Below are 13,003 nucleotides of genomic sequence, written 5' to 3' on the forward strand. Positions count from 1 at the left end.
AGAAAAGGGTGGCCATTTATAACCAGGTGTACTGTCCTGTAAGATCCTCACAGAAACTTGCAATGTATGAGTGGAGACCGACCTTCATATTAGTGACACAACAGGGAGAGGTTAAGACTGAGGTAGATATACTACAGGTGTGCGAAGTGAGTGTGAAAGTGGCTAGTCTGAGCTTCCCTCCAGAATGTTTACAGCAATGTTTAAAATTAGAGAGACATCTTGTAAAGCAGGTATGATCTTGTTGTGTGCCCGGCATAGGTACCTAATTAGGCAGTCTTTGTTGTTAGGCTACCAAAAAAAAAAAAAGTCCCCATCATGGATTCACTGGGGCTGAACTCAATTCTGTAACACACCAATTCATTAATTCTTTCATCCAATAGGTACCAACTTTAGGCAAGGCACTGAGAGTGCACAGTGGATACAGCAGAAATAAAGACAAAGTTTCCCCAAAGAGGCATTCAGGAAAGAACAGTGAGCAAGGCATCCTAGTGATGAGGTAAGTTCAAAGGTTCAAAGGCTATAGCTGGCAAATGACAGAAAGAGAAGCAAGGGTGCCCAACGCAGAGCACACAGAAGAGGCAGGCTACTGCTGCAGTGATGTTTTAGTTGACTCCTTTATGAGTAGCCAGTCCTACCCTCAAGGAGAGCCTTAGAAGCAGAGAGCAAGTATGACGGGCCAAGAGGTAACAGAAGTGGAAATCCTGGCCTGAATGAGAGGAAGGAAGGGGACTAAGAAGGAGGGGAAGGCAAGATCAAATAGGGAGTTTGACTTTTTTTTTTTATTCATTTATTATATATAAGTACACTGTAGCTGTCTTCAGATACACCAGAAGAGGGCATCAGATCTCATTACAGATGGTTGTGAGCCACCATGTGGTTGCTGGGAATTGAACTCATGACCTCTGGAAGAGCAGTCGGGTGCTCTTAACTGCTGAGCCATCTCTCCAGCCCCGGGAGTTTGACTTTTATTAACTATAGTGAGACTGCATGGGTTCTATGCAGGAAGTGATGTAATCCAAGTTAAAGTCTTGAAAATCCCACTCTGACTTCCATGTGAGAAGTGGATCCTGGGCAGAGTGGAAAAGAATCCTGTGAGGTGTGGAGAGAGCTGTTGACCAGGCAGGAAAGGGTGGAGACTTGAAAACAGTGGGAACCACAGGTGACTTCTGTCAGTGGCTCTGCATCTCAGAGCCTGAGAGGAATTGAGAGCTGTAAGCTGACACCTAGCCGGGTACCCAGCTGGCCAACCAAGGCCAACCAATCTTAGCCTCCATGTGCCTTCCTCCTTCTGTGCAGGATGGATGCAACAAGCAATCCAGGGGGATGACACCATGCTAAATGCTGTACAGGATTAAAATGAGATAAAACACGGGACAGGAAAAACAAGCAAATTCTTAGGTTCCTCCCAACATGTTCCAGACTGCTCAGTGAAGCAAACCCACACAGCTTTAATTCCCATCTACGCATCACAACGTCTCTGGTAGCTGTGCCCACAATCCTTAAGACCAGGGCTCCTTTTACCAGACAAAGATAGATAGCTGACAAAATGCTCCTTTAAAAAAAAAATCTCCAAATGGTCTGTGAGTGGGAGAGGCCCTTTATGTCTCTGGTAAACTTGAGCCCTACTGCAGGTGTCTGAGTTTATCACGGAGAGGAAATGACTTTTTTTACACCTCATTTAATCTGAAGCTATTCGAGGTTTAAAATGTTTAGTGACGTGACCTTTTTAATGACTAACGCATTGCAGGTGGTCCTGTTGTCGCCAGCAGTTAATGTTTGGCATCAGAGAGAAAGACAAAGAGCATTCAAGGACCACACCAAAGCAATTGCCTGGTTCAAAGGACAGCTGGCTCTAAATAGCTCCTAGTGAGGGACCTAGGACAAGAGCTCAGGATCCTCTCTTGGTAGGAGAACTCTGCTGTTTCTGGCTCTTTCTCAGAGCTCATCCTAGACCTAAGAAACAGACCTTGTAGACTGTATACCTGTGTTCTGATGAGTCTTATTCTCTGAACTACAGGTGGGTTATAGTTTCCAGGAGCCCAGGGAAGAATTGCTAGAAAGGACAGAGAATGTCTAGGTGAAATCTAGAATCCTAGAGGGGTTTAAAGAGTCCAGAGAGGAGCTAGAGAGGTTTGCTCGTTGTTTAAGAGCATCGACTGCTCTTCCAGAGGACCTGAGTTTGGGTTTTGGCACACGAGAGCTCATACCTGTCACTCTAGTTCCAGGGAATTTGATGCCTTCTTCTGGCTTCTGAAAGTACCAGGCATGTATGTGGTGCACAAACATACATGCAAGCAAAAATATCCATACATATAAAATAAAATTAATTTAAATTAATAATCTAGAGAGAGGGTGAGGAACAGATCCTTGTAGATAGTAGACCTCTCACACTCCCAGAGCTCTTGGCAATGGCTGCTTTGGATATTCTAGATAGCCATTCACGAGGGTAATTTCTTCTGTTTCTTTCTCAAATTAGGTGACCTGTAAGAGTGAGTGACTTCTCCCATGACCTGGACGAGGACTTCTGCCAATGTCGGGTCTCCTTTGGGGGCTTTCTCACTACCTCATGCTCTGAAGCTCACCCTTAGGAAGATCACAGGGGTGAGTGCACCAGAAACTGACTGGAGGCTACCCCTGGCTTTCAGAGCAGACTGATAGCATAGAGTGTCAGCAAATACCATTTAGTCAACAGCCAGGAAAGCAGACACATGACTTAGCATCCCTCTTCTTCCAGCAAGGGCAGGTGAGCAGAAGCACGTTAGAACTCAAAGCAGCCCATCCCATTCATTATTTCCCATCTCTATATGTTCTCCATGCCCTGTACGAACGCTGGAGGCTGGACTCCTCAGCCTCCCCACTTGCTGAGAAGCCGCAGTAGCAAGGTCTGGAAGAGGTCAGTAGGCTTGACAAAGCCATCACGAATAGCCCTAACTAGCGGTCAGGAGGATCATGGTGAGGTTAAAGCAAGCTTGAGATACATAGAGAATTTAAGTCAGCCTCAGACACTGGATGAGACTCTATTTTGAAAAAAAGACAGAGCTCTCTCCTTCCTTGGCTCTTCTCATGCCTGCCACTGCCCCTGTAAGCAGGATTTTCTGGATCCTGGGTAGTCTAATGGCATCTGCCTTGTTCAGATATTCGGATTCAGTGGTTTCAGAATGAGTGCCCTTCTCTCAGCTATGTCAGGAGCCAGCCTTCTGAGGGGCATGCTTTCTGAACTCGCACTGGCTGGTATTAGCATCCTCTGCTTTGCTCTATGTCTTACACCAAAAGGAAAATGAGTGGACTGTCTGGAGACAGAGGTTGATGGAGAAGGTTGATGGAGAACGTCTTAAAGTTTTCCACGGAGGACCAAGATGGTCAGTGTGACAACTAAGGCTAGCCCCTAAGTTTGCTCTATTTCAGAAGTCTTCTTGGAGCCCATCTGTGCTCTTACTGTTAGAGTGTCCCTAAAAAGTCATTTGGCTCTCAATCTTCATTGTGCCAATCCTTATACAAATTAATAAAGCTATTAAAAGTCACTGGGCTTGTAGTCTCAAAGGTACCGGAAAAGCCCACTTCAAAGCGCTCATCAGGCTCCAGCAGTTAAGTACTAGTGCCCGTAGCCTTTGCTTAGGCTTCAAACGGATAAAAGGAAAGAAGTTATCATCAAACAATCCCTGGGGTCTCAGCCTCCGGGAGGCAGAAGCAGGCAGAGTTCTGTGATTTTGAGGTATTCGTGGTCTGCACAGCAAATTCCCAGCCCTACAGAGGCAGACTATGTCCAAAATAAATAAATACATACATAAATACATACACACACGTCATCATTTACTATGATGTCAAATTCACATTTCGGGTTTCATACCTTAGTAAAATGACACTTGGATGAGAAAGTAGCAGGAGAGAAAGGCAAAGGTTGTTTCCTAAAATCTCTACAGTGTTCTGTGGCCAGTGATGACCGTAGAATCGTTAAGCCATTAGGATAACTTAGTTACTCAACATATCCCATTAGGAGTTGTAAAGAAACACAAGATAGAACCACGTTTCAAGTACAACCCATGAACTGCCCGCTCCCTCTAAGACTCCTGTGAGCCCTGAAGTGGATTGCTTTCAGGTTCTGTTTTAACCTGTGCTTCTTGTCATTTATTCGAATTTGAAATATTACATAGAAAAATTATATAAAAATATTTGAATTCTCTTTCCTTCCTTGTAGCACATCTTCACCCTGAAACCTCTCTCTCTCTCTCTCTCTCTCTCTCTCTCTCTCTCTCTCTCTCCCCCTCCCTCTCTCTGCACAACTGAAGAACAGTTGAAGTTACTACCTATATTAGTGAGTACTAAATGTCCTGAAATTACAGCTTTTGAAGTTTCTTCATTTCTGAAACAAAAAGGAAAGCCACCAGTTGACATCAAAGAAGAAGCAATTCTCCTCAGTAGCAATTACAGTCTCTCAAGGCTTCTCAGTGCCCACCCCATCCCAAGATGCCTTGTAACATGTACTTATTCTGATCAACACCTTTAGAAAAAGTACGTAAAAAGTACCCACCTACCCATAAAATTCTCATTGGATTCTTCCTGCCAGCACTTGTTGTGAATCAAAATAATCTGTTAATAATGCATTCAGCTGTGTATGATTGGGCTGGTCTTTTTTTTTTCTTTTAAAGAAAACATTTAATTACTATTGGAGAGTTGAAACTGGTCTCTGTGACTTACCAGATGTGAAACCAGACACAAGGGTGAGATTTTACAATTTCTGCACAGCTGCTTACGGCCAAATCTGGTTTAGGACACCTCCGGTGGATTTAAAAACATTGCATTTATATTAAAAATAGCAGGGCCTCATATGCAGCCCAGCTGAAGGTCTTTTTTTTTTCTTCTTCTTCTTCTTGGCAAACTTGTTAAAATCGGAACGAATCCCCTCAATCAAAGACCTAAACCGGCCTAAGTGCCTCGGCCAGTGACACGTGCTGTCACTCTCTGTCTCCGGACCCCCAGTCAAGCATTCTCATAGAGGCGCATGTGTCTGGACTTTTTGTTCGAATTCTAAATTAAACCTCCAGTTCTTTTCATTCAGATATTATGAGCTCTGAAAGCCAGAGTGTTAAGACTGAAAAAAATCGCCTCAATAGTGTGTGCAGGCCCGAAAGACTCTCTGGAAGCCTGGGTGGCTTGAGACAAAGGTGCTGTTTCCATCCTCTGCCCGCCCCAGTCCCACAGCCATTTGAGTTTTTACAGTGTTAGGAAGAAAATCGTTCTCCAGCGCTTACTTTTTCTTCCTTCCCTCGTGAGTTCTTGAATCTGCGGCTTTTTTTGTTCCGGCCAAATTGTCGCCATGCTCAGTGGAGCGTGCGGCACCCAGGGGATCCCTGTAATAACTGGGAGATGGAATGGGGCCCGTCCCTCTCGCCCTGAGCACAGCCTCTTTCTCTGCTGCTTTTCAAAACTTTGAGAGTTTCCAAAGAACGTACCGTGAAGGAGCCCTCCCCTTCCCTCAACTCTGGGGAGTCGGGAGAGTCCCGCTTATCCTTCTGCAGCCAGGCAGAAGCTATACTGGGACTGAAAGGGGCCTCACTGTTGAGGGAGAATCTTTAGAAAAGGCAGCCACCAGACTGCACGGTGAGACTTCCGCCTCCCACAGACCCTCCCTAGTTTCACTCAACTCTTCCTTTGCAGCCTTCTAACTCTGGCAGGCACGGAAGCAAAAGCACATGTTGCTGTGTGTATGGACACGTGCTCACACAGACAAGCTCTGTGCTTACCTGTAACTCAATGGCAGATCCTAGAGACCTTCGCAGACAGAACAAGCAGCACCCTCACCCTCCTTAAACCTACAAAGTAGTTCATTAAATGAGCATTTCGTCCATGTTCATCTTTTGGGCTTAAGCGTGTGTAAGCATAATGCAGAAACAGCCTCATTCTGGTATCTTGGCAAGTGTCTCAGAAGATAAAATTCCCAGAAGTGGCCCCTCCTCTAAACACACCTTTGGTTTTTAAAGCCCCTGTCATGTCTAATGGGACCTCATTTCCCTGCCCCCTACCCAGCACTTAAGTATTGTGAGCCAGAAATACCCTCACCCAGCGATTCTCAGCTTCAGCACGGCTTAGAAAAAGCCACAGAACAGTCTGCTTTTGCTAAGGTAAAGTCCGTTGAAATGGGAAAGAATAACATGGACCCTTCATCAGGGCGTCTCAGTTGATGGATTTAAAAGCCCCTGCTTCCCTGTGACCGGCACTGAATTCCACTTCAAAACTGCTGTTCTGAGAAAGCTCATCTGCAGGGCTGGGGCTGAAAGGACTGTGGCAAGAAGAGGTGATGGAGGAGCCCAGATGAGGGTGGCTTGTACAATGCTCGAGTGGTAAGTCAAAGGCCGCACAGCTGGCTATGGGAAGAAGAGTTCACAGCAGACAACAAGCTCTGTTCAGTGACAGCCTTGACCTGATCAGCAGTTTTCAATGTGTATTCCCAAATGTGTATTCCCAATGTGTATTCCCAAAGTGTGCCCGAGGAAAAGATTTTAAAGTCAAATAGTTCAGAGGTATCATTGCATCTCGAAGCTTCTGGGGACCTTTTAAAGGTTAGTGAAATTGAGACTCTGAGGTCTTCAATAAGGAGTAAACGATAGTTTTTGTTTTTGTTTTTGATAAGGTTGTCTCATTCTTGTAATCCAGGCATGTAACTCCCAGGTAAGACCAGGCTAGCCTCTAACTCAGCATGCTGCTTGCCTCAGCCTCTTGAGTCCTGACATTACAGGCACACTCCTGTGGGGACATACAGCCACTACTCCTGATATTAGTGACTTCCTGTAGTCTAGCCAAACTTCCTATTGTAGTGGTCAAAACCATTTGTTGGATTTTTTTTTCAAAACCATGATAGGGTCCTACATTGCTGTGTCATCAAATCTGCTCTTGGAACTCATGGGTTCAAGTAATCCTCCTGCCTCAGCTCCCTGTGTACCTGGGACTCTACACATGTCAACACAAACAACTTACCATTCTGCAGACCCCACTTGGGAATACTGAAAGTCTTTCCTGGTCACTTTCAATTTGAAAATTGGACAGTCAGCTAATTTTTTTATAGAGAAGAGCTCCTGCCTCACTGGCTGTCTCTATTCCCACTTCTCTCCCCATTTCCAGCATCAGCGTCTTTCCATGTCCAAGATGGCACAAACCCTGCCCATACTGGGGCCAGCAGATCACGGGGGCTCAACAGATACCCAGGGCTGAGAGGCAGGATCTGTTCTCCAAATCCTAATGGCTTTTGGGTTGAACCAAATGGCCATTAGCTTTAGTCTGTGCTGGGTGTAAATTGAATGAAGGAGATATAAGGAAGGAAAGGAAGGCATAGTTAGGGAGGGCTGGGGAAGTAGTGGGAGGGGGGAGAAGGTGAAAGTAAAAGAGCATCTGATTTTTCTTAGAGGGATTTGGAAAGCAAGTATAATATACACAATTTTGGAAGGGTCTAAAAGCCTGTTGGCACGGAGATGCCCTGTCTCTGCTTTCTCACACTCCATAGTGAGTGCTTATGAATACTCAGTGGGTATTAAGTGAGCACTCAGAACTCACTGTAAGGCTGACCACTATGCATTGAGCTATGTCCACCCGCTAAGCAGCCTCGTTTAGTTTATGTCACAGCCTTGTAAGGTGGGGGAGTGCACACTCCTCTGATGCGAAAATGAAAGCTCAAAGTTAAGTCACCTTCCCGGGGCTAACTCTCCTGACCTCTGACCTTGCTGTGCAGAACACTGTCCTCCAGCATGCTTGAAAGGGCACAGTCTGCTTTCTCCCACTCCCAAGAGCACTTGCGCTTGTAGAATACAAACCACTAAGAGCACTGCCATTACCCCAAGACTCCTTCTGTCACAAGGCATACAGCATAAATACAGGGGTGTGAGGGCAAGGGTCACAAGAATCACTGTACTGGCAGGTTTGAACACACATGACTTCTGAGAGGCCCCTAACTGGGCTTTGGGTTAAGTAGGCCTGTGGAGGGATGCTCTCAGGGAGCCACCCAACTCCTTTCCATATACTTTTCTGGGGACTTTGTAAAAGCACTGAGGAGCCAGGGGATGGCTCCACCTTGGTTTGGGGAATCATGGTTCACACTACCCATCTGCTGAAGTGTGCTCCTCACTGCCCAGTACTCTGCTTCTTAGTCTCTTTCCCCTGGTCTTTTGGTCTTAAAGGCTTAGGCTCACAGGAGAGAAAGTTTCCATGGTAAGGGTGATTGTCTGGCAAAACCCTCCAAATTACAGGTGATCTTTTTTTTTCCCAGAGCTGGGGACCAAACCCAGGGCCTTACCACTGAGCTAAATCCCCAACCCCACAGGTGATCTTTTATAAATATCTTAGTTAGCCTATGTTAGATTTGTGATGACTGTGATCCTCTCACTATACAACAAACTCCCATCAGACCAACGAGATCATCCTGTCCTTCCACAGACTTCCAGGCCCCATAGTGTTCCTTGGTCACTAACCTGTGGATGGTAGTCTACTAGATTTTAGTAATCTGTGGGTTTGGAGAAAGGTGGCAAGAATGACTTGAAGAAAGCTCAGAAAGGAGATTTTATATGATTGGTAGAAATGGATGCTTGGGGTATTGGGGGTTCCCAGGAAAGGTTGAAACTGAAACTAGCCTCATTTGGAGGACATAGGAAGTGAGTGAGAGCCACAGACTTCTGCTTGGTCAGACTTGGTAGGACAAGGAGGAGAGGGTTATGCAGGTACATGCCGGGAAAGTGTCCCGTATGTGAATTCCCCTTATCTTCTCTAGGGTATTTTGTGATTGTTGACATTTTTAAATGATATATGCCTTTTAAAATGTCATTACAACAGCCACAAAGTAGTTCCCTTTGTCTGAGGTGCAGTTTGAGGGGCCTTTTAATTTTCTTGGGCAGAGTACTCATCTCCAATTTAATCTGTATTATCCCAACAGTGTCTCCACTTCCTTGCTAACCTAGACAAACTGTAAACTTCAGACAAAACAGAAGTGGTATCTATGCTAAGGGTAAGCATTGGGAGAGTCTGTGCAGTCATTCCTACCTCTCAACAAACCCATCAGAAGTAGGAAACATTGAAGGTCTAGAACTAGTGGTCTAGCGCACTCTACACCGGGCTTAACACTATAGCACACTGGACAGTGTTGGTAGTTTTCTATGTGATTACATGACTGAGTGGGAGCTGAGCTTCCTGCCTGTGCCAAACACTGACAAGGAGTATCATACCACATATTTCTAGCCCCAGAAATAACCATAATTTAAGATTTGGCATGTGCTATTGCAGATGTTAAGCATCCTCCATGAGCTGGTAGGTTTGAACACTTGGTCCTCATCTGTTGCTATTTGAAAGCATTTGCTGGGCATGAGGCTGGAGGAGACAGGACCTGGAGGAATACAAGTTGACCTCCACTTCTAGTCTAAGCTGTCTGTTTCTTAGCTTGCTATAGTATGGGAAATTTCAGGGGCCACAGTGCTGCTGCCATGAACTCCAACATGCATCCTCCACAATGAACAACTCTACCTGCACAATCTGTGAGTCAAAATAAATTCTTCCTCCTTTAAGTTGGGTGTCCTGAATGTCACACAATGAGAAAAGTAACTAATGCCGAATATTAGTACCAAGAAATGGTATTTATGCTGTGATAAACCTGATGGTATGGCACATAGACCTTTGGAACTGATTTGTGGAAAGAATGTGGGTGAATATGAAACTCTAGACTAAAGAAGCCTAGAAAACTTGGATTGAAACTTATGGGTCATCTTGCTGGGACTTCAGAAGACTTTCAAGCTGAGAGATAGAAGTACGGGTCATGAAAGCCAGGTTAATGAAGTTTCAACTAGAAACAAGGAGTTCATCAGAATTGGATTAGAGGCTATTGCTCTTACATTCCATTAAATAATCTGACTACTTCCTGCCCCTCTCTTGAAAGTAAGAGTGGTGCTAAATTTAAAAGTAATTGATTAGGTAGTTTTGTAGAGGGAATTACGAGAAAACATTTTGTATCCCAGATGTGGCACAGTTGCTGTTAGTCAAATTCGAAGCGCAAGTATATCAGGAAGATATAAAATATGTGCAGTTTAGTAGGAAAATGAGTTTAATTCAAGTTGACAAGCAAGATGGCTGCCAAGATGGTGGGGGCAGCTATTAAAGTTAGAAACACCACTGAAAAGAAACCACACACATTCTATTGGTGTTCTTGGCTTCTTTGCCCAATCTCCTCCTTGCTCCATTGTCTTTCAATTTTCTTCTTGTTTTGATTGCCTTTGTGAACTTAATTTCTTCCATTATTTCTCCCCCCCTCCCAGAATCTCTTTTTTTGTTCACCATTGTCCACATTTCTGTGGCTTCTACTTCTTGGTCCTCTTGTCCCCCTTTCTTCACTCACCTTTCTGAAGCACCTTTGCATGTCTTCACTTCAGCTTGGCTGCCCACCCTCAATGACTGGTGGCATCAAGTAGAAAGTGGTCTGAAAATAAAAAATGAGTTAGTCGTAAAAGAAGCGTGTTGTCATAACAAAACCCTCCAGTGAAGTCTAGAGGTCCAGAGACTTAATCACCTCTGTGTAGAACCAAGTCACATGCCTCTCATAAGTGTCTCCCCAGGAAAAAAGTGATTGATGGGTGAGGAAGTCTATATGAAGTAGAACAGTCTCCATTTTACAAAGCAAACATTTGGAACACTCCGCTCACTCAGGATATGCAAAACCCCACCTGGGTCTTGCTTAAGTATTTAGCCAACAGTCCCTGAAAAAGTCATAATCCCGGAAAAATCAGCAGAATGGAAAGGGCATGTGTCAAAAATTCAAGTGGCTAAAAAGACGAAGGCATGAAGTGTGGCAAGCCTGACCACATGGCTATGGAGAGTTTTTGTAACCACACAGCATGAGTGGGGAAAGTTTTGGTGAGAAGGGGAAACTCTGTATCTGTCCTCCCCGCACCCGCTCCTGTTGGTTTCCTCCTAAGCTTCCGATCTTCATGTCAAACTGAGAATTTGGGATGATGGTCTCTTTGCTACTAACTAATGGTACAAGCAAACAAATGGGAAACTAACATCTCCCATTTAGCCAACTGGGCTCTGTCTAATACACTACCCTCTCTGCCCTGAGAAATATTAATTGTGACATGCAAGGGCAGGGAGTGCAGATAGGTGGGAGATTTGAAAATGTGTTTTCCAAAACAGTTTTAATTCAACATCAGAGAGAAAGGAGGAGCGGGGTAGGAAAGAGAAGTAGAGAGTGAGGGGAAAGGGGGAAGGAACGGAGTGGGGCAGAATGAAAAAAGCGAAAGCCGGTACTGTTACCTTTCAATCAAATAGACCAGTCCTTGTGATCCATCTCTACAAAACTGAGACATAAGACACAAGACATTGGTGTTAGGCAGTTAAGGAGTGGGTAGCAAGCCAGCCAAGGTAATGGAGTTTGAAGAAAGGAAAGGTAAAAGCAGTGACCTAACATAAACTAAACTATAGACACAAAAACAACAGTGAAAACTCCAAGTCCCAGGACTGCCTGAGAATATTAGAAAGTTTAATTTAGACATGTCATTAAATGATCCAGCTGTAAAAGCCAAGACATGAGTACTGCCAGTCTTCAGGAAGATGCCCAGAACCACAGCTCTAAGCCACTCATGGCTGTGTCCCCGTTTAAGATGAAGGTCTCCCTCTTGAAAATATCCCATTAAGAGACACAGCTAGCAGTAACTACCTAGCTATAGAAAGCTAGCAGAGAAAATCCAGCAGAGCCATAGAAAGATTCATGAAAAAAACGAACAGGGAACCAGATGCTGTGGAGAGGGAAAACCAGCCTGCTGTTCTCATGAGAGGTCCAACAGTGCTGAGGGAACATCACAATTTTGTTGATGGAAATTCTTCAATTATCTGTTGTTTTTTTTCCTAACTTCTGAGTTTTAGGAAGGGGCCCACACAGTGGAATAAACAGGAAACCATTTGGAATTGAACCAAAGCTTTGGCACTGACTAAAGACCTTGGGCAGTTCATGTACGCTGGATCTGTCCACAGTCCTTACTGTGAAGAGAACTGGTGAGGGCAGAGCCAGATACACAAAGAGGGCAACGAGTGCCTGTCTTCAGTGACGCTAAGTTTTCCTGTTACTATAACAAGTAGTTACAAACCTAGTAACTTACATCAAGGAGTATGTATTCCTATATTTTGCTGAGATTATAAAGGTGTTTTTGTAAGGATAAAACTAAATTTTCTCAAAGGCTGTGTTCCTTTCTGTCAGTTCTGGGGGAAAATTTAAGCCCATGCCTTTTCTGGTTTCTAGTAGCTAAATATATCCCTTAGCTCACAGCTCCTTTCGTCCATCTTCAAAGCAGCCTTTGACTTTCTACTCTATTCCCACCACTGTCTAACCACAGCTGGGCAAAAAACTTGCATTTGACTCAGCCCATTTAACCAACGAAGGCTAATTCAATTGCATTTGCAAAGAGCCTTTGCCATGCAAGTAGCAGGTTCCCAGGTAAGTAGACATTGTGCCTATTAGACACAGTGCTTAGTTGGTCCAAGGTATTCATGTAATGGGAAGACTTTCAAGACCCCCAACAGTCTCTGGGGGCAGGTGATACACAGTGATCTGACACTATTATTTTTGAGGGGATGAGTAGATACTCTTTAGCACTTAAATTTAAAAGAGATAGGATATAGGTTTTGATGGTAAAACTATCTTACCTGTTGGCACATTCACAGGGTCTAACTAATTAGTAGCTAACATTGATGGGGTCCTCTGTCATGAGTTAGACTTTTTTCTCTCACATACACTACCTTATCTACTCACAGTTATGTGAGGAATACCCGCAACAATCTATTTAGAGACAATGAGAGAACGATTTCAAAGAATAGAAGCAATAATCCTGGTCTTTCACACAGAGGGAATAGAATGCTTCTAGATTCATCTTCAAGCTCAAGTTCAACCCGATTGAGGGAAGAATACCTTTTAAATCAACTGGCCAATCTGTAAGATGAGACTTTGTATGCTGGAACTACATTTTCTCTCCCCACAGACCAATGG

The sequence above is a fragment of the Rattus norvegicus genome, chromosome 19, assembly GCF_036323735.1.
Source record: "Rattus norvegicus strain BN/NHsdMcwi chromosome 19, GRCr8, whole genome shotgun sequence".
In the NCBI taxonomy this organism is placed as follows: Eukaryota; Metazoa; Chordata; class Mammalia; order Rodentia; family Muridae; genus Rattus; species Rattus norvegicus.